Source organism: Lathyrus oleraceus, chromosome 7, assembly GCF_024323335.1.
Source record: "Lathyrus oleraceus cultivar Zhongwan6 chromosome 7, CAAS_Psat_ZW6_1.0, whole genome shotgun sequence".
Taxonomy (NCBI): Eukaryota; Viridiplantae; Streptophyta; class Magnoliopsida; order Fabales; family Fabaceae; genus Lathyrus; species Lathyrus oleraceus.
The window spans coordinates 67114198-67131345 of NC_066585.1; the positions used below are offsets into that span (position 1 = coordinate 67114198).

General features: G+C 40.5%; 1 non-coding gene across 1 annotated transcript; it reads right to left on the bottom strand.

The window, feature by feature from the left end:
- Nucleotides 1-4523: 4523 nt before the first annotated feature.
- Nucleotides 4524-4630, bottom strand: LOC127109964 (small nucleolar RNA R71). The gene has a single exon (XR_007797205.1). It is a non-coding gene; the product is annotated as a small nucleolar RNA R71 (small nucleolar RNA).
- Between the last annotated feature and the right edge of the window lie 12518 nt (nucleotides 4631-17148).

Sequence of the window (17148 nt, forward strand, 5' to 3'; positions counted from 1 at the left end):
TTGTCTTGGTTGATAGTCCCGTTGATTGGCCATATAGTTCACTTCGTCAAAGCCGGGAGGTGGACAAAATCCGGTGTCATGTTCACCTTTACAAAGTTCACAACAAGCTATTTGTTTAACTTTTGACGGTTCTCTTAACTCTTTGATTTGTTGCGTTAAAAGTTCCACTTGTTGTGAGATGAGCTTGTTTTGGGCAAGTATGGCATCATTCGTCCCTAACTCAAGCACTCCCGCCTTCTTCAAAGAACTTCCACGACTTTGACTTTGAAGATCATTCAAAGCCATACGGTTGATAATGTTGGTGGCTTCTTCGGCACTCTTTGACATCAACGAGCCACCCGAGGTGGCATCCAACAACGTCTTACAGTTTGGTTGAAGTCCATTTCTGAAGATATGGATTTGAGTTAATTCATCAAATCCATGCCCTTTACATTTCCTTAGCATGGACTTGAATCTCTCCCACGCTTCATTCAACGATTCACTGGTTCCTTGAGAAAACACCGAGATGGCCGTTTTTGATTCCATGAATCGGTTATGAGAGAAAAATCTTTCAATGAATTTCTCCTCTAACACATTCCAATCTGTCATTACGGCAGGTGTTTGATCGAGATACCAATCCTTTGCTTTACCGAGCAAAGCGTGAGGAAATAAACGTCTGAACAACGGAAGCTCCTGAGCCTGATCCACTCCGGCAGCCAATGCTATCTCATAGAATTTTGTGAGAAAAGCAAATGGGTCTTCATGGTCCATTCCGGTGAATGGACTCCCATACAATAAATTCAGAGTTCCCGTCTTCATCTCAGCTTGCCTTCCAGTTTGGTTGGCAAACTGAGCGGTGTTCCTTGGACTGTTGATACATGGAGTAGAAATCGGTGGTGGTGGTTGTGGCTCCATGTTTGGTACGAATGTGTGTGGATTGGTGGTTGAAGAACTTTCTCCTTGCTCTTGGCGTTGCCTAGCCTGTTGCCTCCTACGTCTTGTTTTGCTATTGAGCCTCCTTGCGGTTCTCTCGATCTCCGGATCAAAAAGAAGTTCGTCCACAGGGATTTTCCCTCGCATAAAACGTAAGCTGCACACTAAACCAAACGAATTACAAGCACAAGTCAAAAATTCACAAGCTAAAACTTAAACAACCAATGCGATGCTCGCAATATCAATTTACAATCCCCGGCAACGGCGCCATTTTGTCAAGACAGTTTTTAAGTGTCGGGTTTTGTTATCGTATCCACAGAGATTGTAAGATATCACTGCCGTTCAATGGTTGAATTAATCTTAACTTAATGTAACACTAGGGTTTTGGTTTTAATCAAGTTATCTTGCATACAAAGTAATTAATTGCGGTAAAAGTTATGTTTTGATTAATATGAGAAATATTGTCAAAGTTAGGTTTCAATGATTACATTTGCTTTGCATGTTTTTGCACGGTCAACAATATTATAAACTCCTTTAGATGATAAATAATTTCACAAAGTCCTCTCAATGCGTTTCTCTCGAACACCCATTGTGAGTTTTGTCATTTTGATCCATTGTTTCTCTCGAACACAATCTATCAAAAAGACAACATTTTGGTTCAACCTTATGGTGAACAAAATGATTCGTTACTATCTCTAGCTAACAAACAAGTTTGGATGAAAACCTAGGTCAAGAATCGGTAAACATCTCTCGATCAAATACCAACACAAAGAGTTTTAAATAGAAACAAAGTTTTCATCATATATTTACCGTTAAAGAGTTTACAAATGAGGATCCTTACATTTACACACAAAGCTTGGAAATCACCTACATCTAACCTTGACAAATGGAGACTTAGCTACTCATTTTCATGGTAGCTTGGTCGGCAAGTAAGAAAAGAGGGTTGATCAACATCCAAGTCGAATGATCGAGGTTGGATGGGAATCCACCTTCTTTTTGTGGAAGATGGTTGCTAGATGAAGAGAAAATGAAATTAGGGCATAAAATCTCCCTCCAAACAATGCTGTAAAATATCTAAGAGAAAGTACAAAAAATGGAAAAGTTGGTAAAAAGTGGTCTTGTCACAAAAAGTGGCACCTGCTACTTATAGACAAGTGCAGAACTGTCACGTTCGCTAGGCGAGCAGATGGCTCGCCTAGCGAAGGCCAAAAGTGGGCACAAAATGCCCCTGCGCCCAGAGAAACTGGGCCTGTGGAACTGTCATGTTCGCCTAGCGAACAGACCTTCGCCTAGCGAAGAACTCGCTTCAACCTTCGCCCCAGCGAGGTTGAGAGGTTTTGCTACTGGAATGCTCGCTGGGGACTCGCTAGAGCCTCGCCTAGCGAGCTAGTGCTGGCTGCTCTTTTCACCAAAACAGACTGAATTCGCTGCCACTTCGCCTTCAGTTCGCCTAGCGAATTAATTAACCAATTTACTGGAGCCTTTCGCCAGGAGCTCGCCTAGCGAAGGTTTTGCTTCGCCACATCCTCGCCTAGCGAGCTGGCAGATGAAATGCTCCTTAGCTTTGGTTCCTTTGCCAATTCTCTTGTGTCTTTATTATCGATTAATTCATGCCTTTCCTGCACAATAACAAACACATCAAAGGCACCAAGCTTGTTTATCAATGTACGCATTCCATGTAAAATAAATGTGACTATGACAATTTTAGCAGGGTAAAAGAGTGAAAGATGCCCACATATGATAGCTCAAATAAACACTTTTGGGCATCTAACAGTATTCCACTTTATTTGTGGGATACCCTTATGGAGATTCATCCTAATTACCTAACTGATTACAAATGTTGCCTTTGAATATATGATCTTGGCTCTCTCTTTGTTGCCTTACGGTATTACGGTCATGTCCCGCGAATGTGGGGATACACTTAGCAAAGACCCTTCGATTAAATCATCATGTCCCTATAAGATAAATCATAGTCCCTCGGATGTTGCCTGCGAATATATGATTGTATCCCTCGATAACCCTCCGTGGTAGCCTACGATTAAATGATGATGGTCCCTTCGAATGCTAAGGTATCCTTACAAATGTTGCCTTCGATGACCAATTGACGACCCTACGATGTCCCTTTACATCCAAAGGATAAGACTACTTACTTCTCAATAGTAAGGACAGTTTTACCTTCATAAGGATAGGAAATACCCATAAAGACCTTGGGTAGGTATAACTCTTAAATGCTGACTCACAACTTAAAACACTTTTCACACCTCACACTTTGCAAAACATCTATTAGAAAATCACCACCTGGTATACATTCGTACTAGAATTATTGCCAAGTTATATTTTTCTAAACAACTTTCAAAATTAAACGAGATAAATACTTTGTATACATTCGTACAAGAATCATTACAAAGTTAAACTCTCTTTTCAAAACATTTTCTAAACAGTTCTCAAACACTTTTTTCAGACAAGAAAAACATAAGTGATCAAGCAATTAAGAGCCCATGGATAACCATGGATACAAAGGATGCTAACACCTTCCCTTTGTATAATGTACCTCCCGAACCCAAAATCTAATCAAGGTCTTTCCTGTTCTTTTCCGCCTTTCCTTATTGGATAAAAGAAAAGTCGGTGGCGACTCCTGCTATCCGCGACATTTGCTTTCCAAAGCAAAAAACATCAAAAGTCAGTTCACCGTATGACATTAGGGAGTACAACTCGGTTTTGAATACGCGAAAGCGACAGTTCCTGTTAAATTAGTTCTTTTCAAAGTAGGAAACATTGCCCATAAGTAGTTCTATTAGCAAGTACTTGGATTATCAACTGATTACGTGAATTACATTCGACCCTGTCTTTATTAATTATATTCTATTTCAATACTTTACTTTTCATTACACACTACAAAAACACCTATTTTGACTGCCTTTGATAAACACCATAACAACAGATAACGATAGATTGACACTTGGTCTTTGTGGATTCGATAATCTTTTATATTACTCTGACGCGTTCGTATACTTGTGAAAAGCACGCATCAAGTTTTTGACGCCGTTGCCGGGGGCCAATTTCGTCAAATTTCATTTTCCTGTTGTTATATCGTTTAGACTTAGGTTATTTCCCGCCGGTCGATGCGAAGAACTCGCAGCACCGGAAGTTTAAGCTTAGTATACCCTCTGGCGGAACCTGAATGTTACGCTCGCGCACGTTTATTCTTTCATAGAATTAAGAGAGCTATGGCCGAAGATCAAAACCAAAGACCTCTTAAAGATTTTGCTCAACCATCTAATGAAGAACCTAGTTCTAGTATAGTGAACCCAATCATCCCAGCCAATAATTTTGAACTTAAACCATCCCTGTTACAACTAGTGCAACAGAGACAATTCGCGGGTCTCGCTACCGAGAACCCTAACCAATATTTAAAAATATTTCTTCAATTAGCAGATACTTTTAAAACCAATGGAGCTTCTCCTGAGGAAATACGTTTAAGATTATTCCCTTTTTCCCTCAGAGATAAAGCCCTATCACGGTTAGATTCCCTTCCACCCAATTCCATTACGACTTGGGATAACCTTAGAAGAGTTTTTCTTGCTAGATATTTTCCCCCGAGTAAGACCGCCGTTCTTCGAAACCATATAACTAGATTTACCCAAAACCATGGAGAATCGCTGTTCGAAGCTTGGGAGAGATATAAAGAGTTGTTACGAGCATGCCCACATCATGGTTTAGAAAATTGGTTAATCATTCAAACCTTCTATAATGGACTTCATTACAACACAAAGATGACCATCGACGCTGCCGCAGGCGGTGCTCTGATGAACAAACCTTACCCTGAAGCTAGTGCCCTCATTGAAGACATGGCTCAAAACCATTAATCATGGGAGTCGAACGAGCGACAATTGAGAAGAAGGAAGCCCAAGGAGGAGTGCATGAACTAAGCTCTATAGACATGATGCAAGCTAAGATGGACGCATTAGCCCTTAAAGTCGAGCATATGTGGATAAACCCGAATACTGTAGCCGCAGTTTCGTCGGATTATGAGATATGTGGAACCCAAGGACACCAATCCGCAGAATGCAGTCTGTTAAACGAAACCCACTCCGAGCAAGTGAACTACACCCAAGGGAACCCATATTCGAATACCTATAACCCTGGATGGAGGAATCACCCGAACTTCTCCTATAAAAACAATAACCCTATTCAAAATAATGCACCCCCGAGACCTAGTTATCAAGCCCCTAGATCAAATCAACCTATACAACCTGTACCACCGAAGCCGAGCCTTGAGAAAATTATGGAAAATTTTATCACCGCTCAAACCCAACAAAACAAGGAGTTCATGAACCAAAACATTCATGTTAACGAATTGATTACTCAGTTAGGAACCAAGGTTGACCAAATAGTTACTCATACCAAGATGCTTGAAACCTAGATCTCTCAGGTAGCTTTAAACCAAGCCCCTCAGACTACACCTGGAGGACAATTCCCTGGACAACCTCAACAAAATCCGAGAGGACAAGCCAATGCCATTACCCTACGAAGTGGGAACGCTTATGATGAGCCACCAAACCCAAGATTAAGTGAACCCGAAACTTCTAAGGAATGTACCAAACCCCCGGACGAAGTAAAGGAACCAGAGGAATCTGAAAACCAGGAAGTTCGAGAGAAAGGAGAAGAACCTAAAGATAAAATTTACGTACCACCCCCGCCATATAAACCACCTATACCATATTCGCAAAGACTCAAACAAACCCAGATCAATAAACAGTATCAAAAATTTATTAAAGTTATAGAAAAACTTCATGTAGAAATCCCTTTCACAGAAGCCATCACCCAAATACCTTCTTATGCAAAGTTTCTCAAAGACATCCTTACCAACAAACGTAGACTTGACGATCCGAAGCCTTTGGAATGTAATGCTATTTCCGAGGACAAATTAGCAAAGAAAGATAAAGATCCTGGAAATTTCTCCATTCCTTGCCTTTTAGGTAATCATGTCATCGATAAAGCTTTTCTAGATTTAGGAGCTAGTGTGAGTTTAATGCCTTTGGCAGTTTGTGAGAGGTTAAACTTAGGAGAGTTACAACCCACTAAGATGTCACTTCAGTTAGCCGATAGATCTGTTAAATATCTGATAGGCATTCTAGAAGATGTTCCTGTTAGGATAGGTCAACTATTTATCCCTACTGATTTTGTCGTCATGGACATCAAAGAGGATAATGATATACCAATCCTTCTAGGTAGACCATTCTTATCGATTGCAGGAGCCATAATAGATGTCAAGAAAGGAAAGTTGACATTTGAGGTAGGTGACGAGAAAATAGAATTTATACTTTCGAAATTTCTTATGGCACCTGTGATGGGAGACTCGTGTTATGCCTTAGATATCATTGATGAATGTGTTAGAGAATTAGAACAAAAAGAAATTATAAAAACAATTAAGTTACCATCAACCCCCATAAAGGAAGATGATGACTTTAAAGAACCTTACATCGATGATAACCTTAACGAATGTTTATCCCTTACCCCAGATCATATGCTATGCCCTAAGAAACCAACCTTAGAACTTAAGGAACTGCCTAAGAACCTGAGATATGAGTTCCTCGATGAAAAGATGAACCGTCCAGTTATAGTTAGTGCTACCTTGAGCCAAGAGACGAACCAACTTTTAGACGTTTTACGAAGACATCCCTCAGCCTTAGGATATAATATCTCTGACCTGAAAGGTATAAGCCCATCCGTATGCATGCATCGGATTTCGTTACAAGAAGATTCAAAACCCTCTAGGGAACATCAGAGAAGAATAAACCCTATAATGAGTGATGTTGTTAAAAAGGAAGTTCTTAAGTTACTTGAGGCAGGTATAATCTACCAGATCTCTGATAGTAAGTGGGTGAGCCCTGTGCATGTAGTACCTAAAAAGGGAGGCATCACAGTCGTGCAAAACGATAAAGGCGAACATGTAGCAAAACGTTTAGAAGGAGGATGACGGATGTGTATAGATTATAGAAAATTAAATAAAGCAACTAGGAAGGACCATTTCCCTTTACCATTCATAGACCAGATGTTGGAGCGTCTAGCCAGACACTCTTACTTCTTCTATCTAGATGGATACTCTGGATTCTTCCAAATACCTATTCACCCCGAAGATCAAGAAAAAACTACCTTTACATGCCCTTATGGAACTTTTGCCTACAGACGAATGCCATTCGGCCTCTGTAACGCTCCAGCTACTTTCCAATGTTGCATGATGTCAATCTTTGCAGATTACCTAGATGGTATCATGGAAGTGTTTATGGACGACTTCTCGGTTTGCGGATTCAATTTTCACAATTGTCTTGCTAACCTTGAGAAAATCCTGGAGAGATGCGTGGAGGTGAACCTCGTGCTAAATTGGGAAAAATGTCATTTCATGGTGACCGAAGGAATAGTTTTAGGACATATAGTTTCCGAAAAAGGTATAGAGGTAGATAAAGCTAAAATAGAAGTTATAGAAAACCTAAAACCACCAAAAACCATCAGAGAAGTCCGAAGCTTTCTTGGACACGCTGGATTCTACCGGCGTTTTATTAAGGACTTCTCCAAAATAACCAAACCTTTAACTAGACTTTTAATGAAAGATGCCGAATTCATTTTCGACGAAAAATGTAATGACGCATTTAATCTTTTAAAACAAGCATTAATCTCTGCACCCATTATGAAACCACCCGATTGGTCGGAACCTTTTGAGATAATGTGCGATGCTAGTGATTATGCAGTTGGAGCCGTTCTAGGACAGAGGCAAGATAAAAAAATTACATGCCATTTATTATGCCAGTAGAACCCTAGATGCTGCCCAACTTAATTACGCAACAACCGAAAAAGAATTACTCGCTGTAGTATTCGCTATAGACAAATTTAGATCTTATCTAGTAGGAGCAAAAATTATTGTTTACACCGATCATGCTGCCATTCGTTACCTATTAAGTAAAAAAGATGCCAAGCCCAGGTTACTCCGATGGATTCTATTACTACAAGAGTTTGATTTAGATATAAGAGATAAAAAAAGGCACTGAAAATGTGGTAGCCGATCACCTTTCTAGGCTAGAACATCTAAAACCTGAACTAGTACCCATAAACGATGATTTCGCCTATGATAGACTGATCGCTAGAGTAGAAACCATTGAAGACAATAACCTAGATCCTTATGAGCATTCCCAAAATTCCTTAGCAATAAGTAACGTACCCTGGTATGCAGATTTCGTTAATTACCTAGCTGCTGATATAGTACCCCCTGATCTTGACTACCACCGCAAGAAGAAATTCTTCCACGATGTGAGAAACTTCTATTGGGACGAACCGCTCCTTTTCAAAAGGGGTAAAGATGGCATTTTTCGCCGTTGCGTTCCAGAAGAGGTAAATAATATTATCGAGCATTGTCATTCTGCACCTTATGGTGGACATGCGAGCACCTCTAAGACATATGCCAAGATTCTTCAAGCTGGCCTATTCTGGCCTACCATGTGGCGTGATGTCTATGCTTACATTGTCAAATGCGACAGATGCCAACGCACTGGAAACATTTCAAGACGTGATGAAATGCCTCTAAGAAACATTCAGGAAGTAGAACTCTTTGACGTATGGGGTATAGATTTCATGGGACCTTTTCCACCATCCTTAGGAAACAGGTATATCTTAGTAGCTGTAGACTATGTGTCTAAGTGGATTGAAGCTATAGCTGCACCCACAAACGACACTAGGGTAGTAATCAAACTATTTAAAAACTATATATTCCCTAGATTTGGAACACCACGTTTAGTCATAAGCGATGGAGGATCACACTTTATATCAAGAATATTTGACAAACTTTTAAGAAAATATGGAGTTAGGCATAGAGTAGCAACACCATACCACCCACAGTCTAGTGGCCAAGTAGAAGTATCTAATAGGGAGATAAAACAAATCCTAGAGAAAACTGTTTCTATTTCTAGTAGAGACTGGTCTTAGAAGCTTCAAGAAGCATTATGGGCCTATAGAACCGCTTTCAAAACCCCTATAGGAACTACTCCTTACCAACTAGTCTATGGAAAATCTTGTCACTTACCATTCGAATTAGAGCATAAAGCCTATTGGGCCATTAAAACTTTGAATTTAGACTACCTAGCCGCTGGAGAAAAGAGTACCCTAGACATTCATAAATTAGAAGAACTTAGGCAATCTGCCTACGAGAATGCAAAAATATATAAAGAGAGGACAAAAGCCTATCACGACAAAAGAATAGTAAAGAAAAACTTCAATGTAGGCGATTCTGTTCTCCTTTTCAACACTAGGTTACGACTCTTCCCTGGAAAGCTACGTTCAAGATGGACAGGTCCTTTCGAAGTATCCAAGATTCTGAGATCCGGAGCCGTAGAAATCAAGAACCAAACCTGTATCCCATTCATTGTAAATGGACAAAGACTGAAGCTCTACGAAGGAGGAGACATTCCAACATACTACTCAAGCCACACCCTGATTGATCCACCGATTCCTACTACTACAGGTGTATAAATTCTGATCGTCAAGCTAATGACGTTAAACAAGCGCTGCGTGGGAGGCAACCCATGGTTTTTATTTTCATTTTATTTCTTTTTTTTGCATTTATTTACATTTATTTTTTATTTTATCTTATTTTGCATTGAGACTAAGATTTTAATGGTTTGTATTTTCAGGATCACTTTCCTAACTTTTACAGGATGCAGGGTTTTGATGACATGCATGTTGCCTATAGAGATAATGCTCAGAGGGAGCGCTACATTGCTTTGTATCAGCGTCCTATGGCACCCACACGTTATCCTGATCAGCACTGTATGGAGGCACTGGGTATCGAGCCTAGTATCCGATTCCTTAGCCACCAGCTCCACTGGGACGAATTTGCTGATGACTTGAATAACACATATAGGAACCTGACTTTGGAATTCCTGAGTTCATTCGACTATGACCCATATTCTAGACCAGATGGGTATGCTGCTTTCAGACTTTTTGGAGTTGAATACTCCTTCAGCCAGAAAGAGTTCGACGACTTATTGGGCTTCCAGACCACTCCTGATGCTATCCCGGAGACACCTATGGGATATTTTATAGGTAAGGAGGTGGAGAAGTTTTGGAGTGATATATCAGGTGGCGGAAGCCAGGATCCATCTACGCAGTTATCTTATGTCATACATAACCCAGCCTTCAGATATTTTAGATGATATTAGCATATTCCTTCTTGGGAAGACAGGATGCAGAGACACTACTGAGTGAAGAGGAGATCTTCCTATTATTTTGCGCATCCCAGTCTCGCCCAGTAGCATGTGGGAACTTTTATTGAAAAATCTCAGCGGTATCTCTAGATCCACCGAAGGAGTCATCCATGTTGGTGGAATCATCACACAGATTGCAGTCGCTTTAGGTCTGTCTCGCAAGCTGTCACATCTTCGGATCTACTGTGGACACACTACCATGGACATCGATTTCTGTTTGACCAGAGGATTGATGAGGAGAGCCTCTTTCCACCCATGTCAGTTCCGATTGCTAGTCGACAGTGAGGCTATCCATTACTTCACATTGCCAGACCCTATGATGACCAGTGTGCATGATCCAGCGAATTGGAGTTATGTTCTAGAGGGCCAGGGAGAGACCGTCGAGGCACCGAGATCACCACCCGCTGCTGAATACACGCCTACACCACCATCTCCTAGAATCACTGTTTTCTCTAATAATCATTCATTGCAGACACCCGACATACGCACCCAAATTGCTGAGTGCCGTAGAGAGATTGCAGAGCTTAGACAGGAAGTGGCGGACCTAACTTTACAGATAGGAGTGTATAATCTCACCCATGCTACTGAAGCCGATTGTCTATATTAGGAGATCGCAGAGCTCAGGCAGGAGATAGCCGTGCTCCGTGGATCCACTCAGGCAGACGACACCCCTAATACCTGATCTCACCATTTCATTTTATTTCTCTTTTTATATATTTATCGTATTTGCATTATCTATTTTATATTATCGCATTTAGAATATTATATAAACCACTACTAGACATTAGTATTTCTATTTTTATCCATATATGTTTTATATTTATTTTATTTTCATTTTAATTTTTCAGTTATTTGTTTATTTATATTTAATTTCTGTTTTTGTTTTTGTTTCAATTTCACTTTTTATTTTCGTTTTTACTTTTATAAAATTATGCAAGTCAAAGAAACTAGGAGAATCTCAAGAAAAATGCTATCCAGACCCCTCAAAGCCAAAAGACAAGCGAAGCCCAAACCAAAGGACCAAAATCTGGCCCAGCCAGATTTTGCCTTGTGGCGCCCGCCATAGGACCTGTGGCGCCCGCCACAGCGTCTGTAAATGGTCGGGGCAAACCACTTTTCTTCACCATTTTTGCAACTTACAACCTCCAAAACCCATTTTTTCACCTTGGAAAAAAGCCCTTGAACCCACAAAAAGCTCATACTTTCCTAACCATCATACCACACAAATCATTAATCCAGTTTCCATTTTCGATTTCATCCGCCGGATTTTGTAAAAAACCAATCTTTTCACCAACCACTTCATCTTCTTCATCCACTTTTCAAGAGCATTCAAATGGAGTTCAACGGATTCATTCTTCGAGGAGGGAAACCGGGGGAGAGACAAAGAAAAATCATTGAACGGTTGCAAAATCGGGAAATTCTCCCGACAAGGTATGTTGACGAAAATTGTCTCTATACTTTAGGCATCTACCATAGCATTTTCCATTTATTAGACAACTTAGGTTTGCATAATTTCTTTATCAACAAAGAACCCACCTATGAGCGGCTGACAATCGAATTTTTAAGTTCCTTAATTTATATTGTCAGCCCTAACACTGCTAGCACAGTCGGTACCGACGAACTAGCCAGCTTGTTAGGGATCCCTCATGGGGAAGGTGCTATTTGTGAGGCCCCTTTGGATTCCGAATGGTCTGTTGAGGTATTTTCCTTCTGGGAGCGTTTATCAAACACTTCCATAAACTCTTTTGAAGGAGTTCTTGCCTCAACTATCCATAACCCGGCCATCAGAGTTTTTAGATATCTGTTGGCATGCACTATTTTTGGCCGGGAGAATCCAAATAAGGTTAATGCTAGAGAGCTTCTATATTTGCAAGGAAGCTTCACAAATAGGCGAATTAATTCGGTTCCGTTTATGCTCTCCCATATGATTTTAACTCTGAATAAGGCGGGACCGATTTCTTTTGGTGGATTGATTACGTCTATTGCTCGGGCACTTAACCTGAACAATGAGATGGCTACCCTAGACCCCTTACCTCCTCGCACAATTAACTTAAAATTTCTGAGAGACATGAAATTGTGCCGTTCAAGGAGAGAAAGAGGTTATACACTTATGATTCATGGTGTGGCCATCCCATCTATTATTCTACCTTGCACTAGACGTACAGATATACGTGATGAGAGGAATTGGACCTACGATTTAGATGCTCAACCTGTTTTGGGTCCTCTTCCTCCTAACATTCCTGATGAGGCGGGACCAGACACTGATGATGAATATGATCGGAGAGAGAGATCTCCCGTACCACATGTGTCCCCCCATCATCCTTCACCACCACACACCGCACCATCTTCTTCTTCTGCAGGTACCACTCTTGGCTTCTATATTACAGAGGAGATGTGGCGTGATGACCTGGCTAGAGAGCAAAGGCGTGACGACCTACTCTCTACCCTCCAGCAACAAATGACGGATAATATGAACTTCATGCAAGAATCACAGCGGAGGACAGACAGGTCCTACGACACTGTTCTACAGTCCCTGTAAGTGATTACAAATACGCAAGCCCGTCAGCAACAATACCACCAGAGACACATGGCACTAATTGAAGCCACCCAAGGTTCCATTATAGGTAGCCTTCAAGAGGTGAGGACCGCTCAGAATGCCATGCAGGCGAGGATGGATCAGAGAGATCGTCGTCGTACCCGATCCCGTCGTCCACCTCAAGATGGCGAGGGCACTAGTGGTCAGCAATAGGTTGCCAGGTAACTCTTCCTTATCTTATTTCGAAACATTGGGGACAATTTTCGATTTAAGTGTGGGAGGGGACTCTATCGTCTTTTCTTTATTGTTTTTCTCACTTTTCCTTTATCGTTTTTATTTGCTGTTTTTAGATTGTTTAATTTCCCTTTTAGTTGTTTATTTTGTCTTTTTAGTATAATGCATGAGTCTGACGAGTCACCAAATATAGTAGATCCTTAGTACAATCCTACCTCCCCGTACCTTTAGCCCCACCAAAAATTCTTTTGCAAAAGAAAATAGTGTTATTTCGAAAGTTTTCAGGTTTTAAGGACATGTTTTGAGTAAGGATGCGGTGACTTGGGAGAACTTTGCAAAACATCAGTATCTGTTTTAGCACCATAAACTTCGTAAATTTAGGGATCATTCCCGAAACCCCATATACCATGGCCTTAATCATCATTTCCGTATAAGTCCTTAGTAGTTTATCTCAGCAGTCAGCTCCGGCCTACGCATCCTCTACGTAGGGGACCGATGCAAATAAGTGAATGATCCAGAAAAACAAAAAAAATAAAATAAAGCAAAAAGGCAACTCCGGTATAGGTGACCCTCAGAAAGTCGTTTAAACCAAAGGATTGTAAAAATTGCTACAAAAAGAAAAAGAAAAAGAAAAAGAAAAGCAGTACCCACTGCCAGTTGGTTCAGAGGTATCTGGCACTGAACTCGGTAGGGCGGATTACGATCTGATCCCCCACAACTACAGTTGGGTCCAATAAGAGGGTTTACACATGTTTATGTGCCAGAAACCCCAAGCTCTGATCATAATCACTAACAGGCCACTCTACTATGAAGCATGTACGGATAACGGGCTTAATGTGATTGCGCCTGAATGAAAAGGACACAAAAAGAGATGAAGAGGCAGGCCTAGGTATTGTGGGATAATATGGGTTGGTTAATATAGGAATGAAGTTTATGTCCGTATTTGCGGATTAGTGTCATCATGATACCCTTAGTTCACTCAGTTAGTACCTATCACTGCATCCCGACTTGAACTTAGAATTTCTACCTGAAGCACTCGTTTACACAAATTTTCTTTTATGAGCTTTTCAATGTTTTGCTTGAGGACAAGCAAAGGTTTAAGTGTGGGAGAGTTTGATCACACTGAAATTTACATATTTTCGACTCCGATTTCACATGCATTCTAGTTGTTTTATTGTCATTTTGTTGTGTTATTACTGTGTTTTCCTTTGTTTTCAGGTTTTTACTTTAATCGGAGCCCCGATCGAGAAAAGGAGAGAAAAAGGGCTAAAAACCCTAAAATTCAGCATTTTGTGCTTATGGCCTACCCAATGGCGGGCGCCACAGACCAAGCCATGACGTGTCAAATTCAACTTCCATCAACTCCCACGTTTTCCCACTACTTCCACTAAGGCGCCCCATATTGTGCTTGTGGCGGGCGCCATGGCCTTGTGGCGGGCGCCACAAGAGGAAAAACGGTTCCCTCCTATTTTCAAGTGAAGGGCATCCAAGTCATTTCCATCTTTTTACTTGCCTATAAATAGAAACGCGAATTCACTTTTACAACCATCCAAACTTAGAGCAGAGGCAAACTCAGAAGCAACTTTGTTTCACTTAGGCATATATTCAGTATTTTATAGTGGTAATCGCTTCGCATTGGAGTGTTACCACAATTGTGTCAGCAAGTCTGTGATAGAGTCTGTAATCGAGTTTGGAGCACTTTGGAAGGAAGTTAATCCTGCCGCCATTTTCTTTTCCGCATTGCAATTTACTCAGCCCTCCGATTGGAGCAGGTTTTTATTTCTCGTCTTTACTTTATTTATTTCCCGCACTCGCTTTTACTTTATTTATTTCCCGCACTCGCTTTTACTTTATTTATTTCCCGCACTCGCTTTTACTTTATTTATTTCCCGCACTCGCTTTTACTTTATTTATTTCCTCGCACTCGCTTTTACTTTATTTATTTCCCGCACTCGCTTTTACTTTATTTATTTCCTCGCACTCGCTTTAAATTATTTACTTTCCGCACTCGCACTACTTTTATTTATTTTAATGCACTTTTACTTTACCATGTCTAGCTAAATTTATAAGGCTAGAATGTAAGGATCGTAATTAAACCAGTAATCCGTACAATTGTTCGTAGAAACACTTAAAGGGCTATTTTAACTTTCAACTTAAGTTTTCCTGCACTTCAATTCCGTTGGGTAAGATCGAAAGCCGTCCAACGTCTTTATAAACTTAATTGTTTTTAACTATTTCAAAAACAGCGAAAGCACTTTGTTTAGTTCATTAGGAGTTTTTAACATCAAGAAGAAAAGAGATTTTAAAACTATTTTCGGACGCGTTTATAAGTTTAGAGTCTGGTTCGTGAGAACCTCTTTTGGTTAAGAAATCCAGGTTATAATACTTTTCAACTTAGTCAAGATACTATATTTCTTAAAAATAGGTTTACTACTCTAACGCAATGCGCGCCTTTTTATAAGTGACAATAAGAGGGTTTGATTAGGGAGTACAACTCGGTTCTGAATACGCGAAAGCGACAGTTCCTGTTAAATTAGTTCTTTTCAAAGTAGGAAACATTGCCCATAAGTAGTTCTATTAGCAAGTACTTGGATTATCAACTGATTACGTGAATTACATTCGACCCTGTCTTTATTAATTATATTCTATTTCAATACTTTACTTTTCATTGCACACTACAAAAACACCTATTTTGAATGCCTTTGATAAACACCATAACAACAGATAACGATAGATTGACACTTGGTCTCTGTGGATTCGATAATCTTTCATATTACTCTGACGCGTTCGTATACTTGCGAAAAGCACGCATCAATAACAAGAGAGGAAATCAATCTAGGAACAAACTATAAAGACACAATCAAACAAGACTCAACCCGATAAGGACATAACTCAGGGGAGTAATTCCATCCCAATACACACTTGGGGAGGAAACTGAAACAATAATCATCCACGAGGACATAACTCAGTGGGGAAGAAAGGAGGAGAGATAGACACTTTCTTCTTATGGGGCTGACTCTATATGGAGAGATCAGACACAAACATCTGCTTGGGGAAGAACATTCCACCAATAGCAGGAGATAACAAGCAAAGATATATGGCAAAGAATGCATCATGAATATCTGAATGCTACAATTATGCATGTATATGCATGATTTGTGTATGATTAATGCTGACAAACAGACACATCTAACACAAACAAGTCCAAGAATCACGAACAGACACTCGACAAATGTCTCAACAAGGAGGGCGAAGCCCACTGAAGGACTCAACGTGGGAACAACCCGAGCAAGATGAAAATAAATCATCAGGGATATCAAACCCTATCCCAAAGCTACACTCACCGAGGATACAAAGAAAATGTATTCAGGAGTAGCGAAAGAAGATGACCGAACAAAGATCTCAAACTATGGTGGGGGTCATTTCTGGACAAGAGGATTACGGGAAAACTTTAACCATAGCTGGGAATAGGCAAAGTCAAAGCTTCCAACTACAGGAGATAACACTCTGCACAGGAGAAGTTTTCCAGGAGCAAAACAATCTTGACATAAGGAAGACGCAGAAAATTTGTCGGGGAGTTTCTATAAACTCTCTCAGGGACAGGTGGTTAAAACACAATAAGATCCACCAGAGAAGAAACTCTACTGGGGAAGCTTATCAAGGAATAAAATGGAACTATGTGGGGAACAACCACCAACCGAATGCACATCAAACAAAACACTCCCTTCTACCTGCTGGAGAGGAAATCCTACAAAGGGGAATGATAGCATTTTGCTCTACTGGGGAAGGAAATAAACATCTTCAACACCAGCTCTCAATGCTAGAAGAAATCTTCAGACCCGGAGAGGATACCATCATCAAACTCGGATCCGACAAACCTACTGGGGACAAGCTGCAAATGTCATCGATGGAACTACCCTGGCTGAGGAAATGGGAAATGAATCCTTTGTCAACAAGCGACATGCCAGGGATGAAAAGGGAGACAAGCCTTCATCAACTAATCTAGGTAACTTCCTGCTGAGGAGACAAATATCTGGAAAGATGGCTCTGCAGGGAACACATGCTTACTCCGCTGGGGACTTCTACTCATGCTGGGGAAATACAAACTTCCTCGTGAGTAAAATAGCATATCAACTTTTATCAATCTATAAGGGATTTTAGGTCAGTCCACCCAAGGGATGACAACCATATAATTGATAAAACACAAATGCT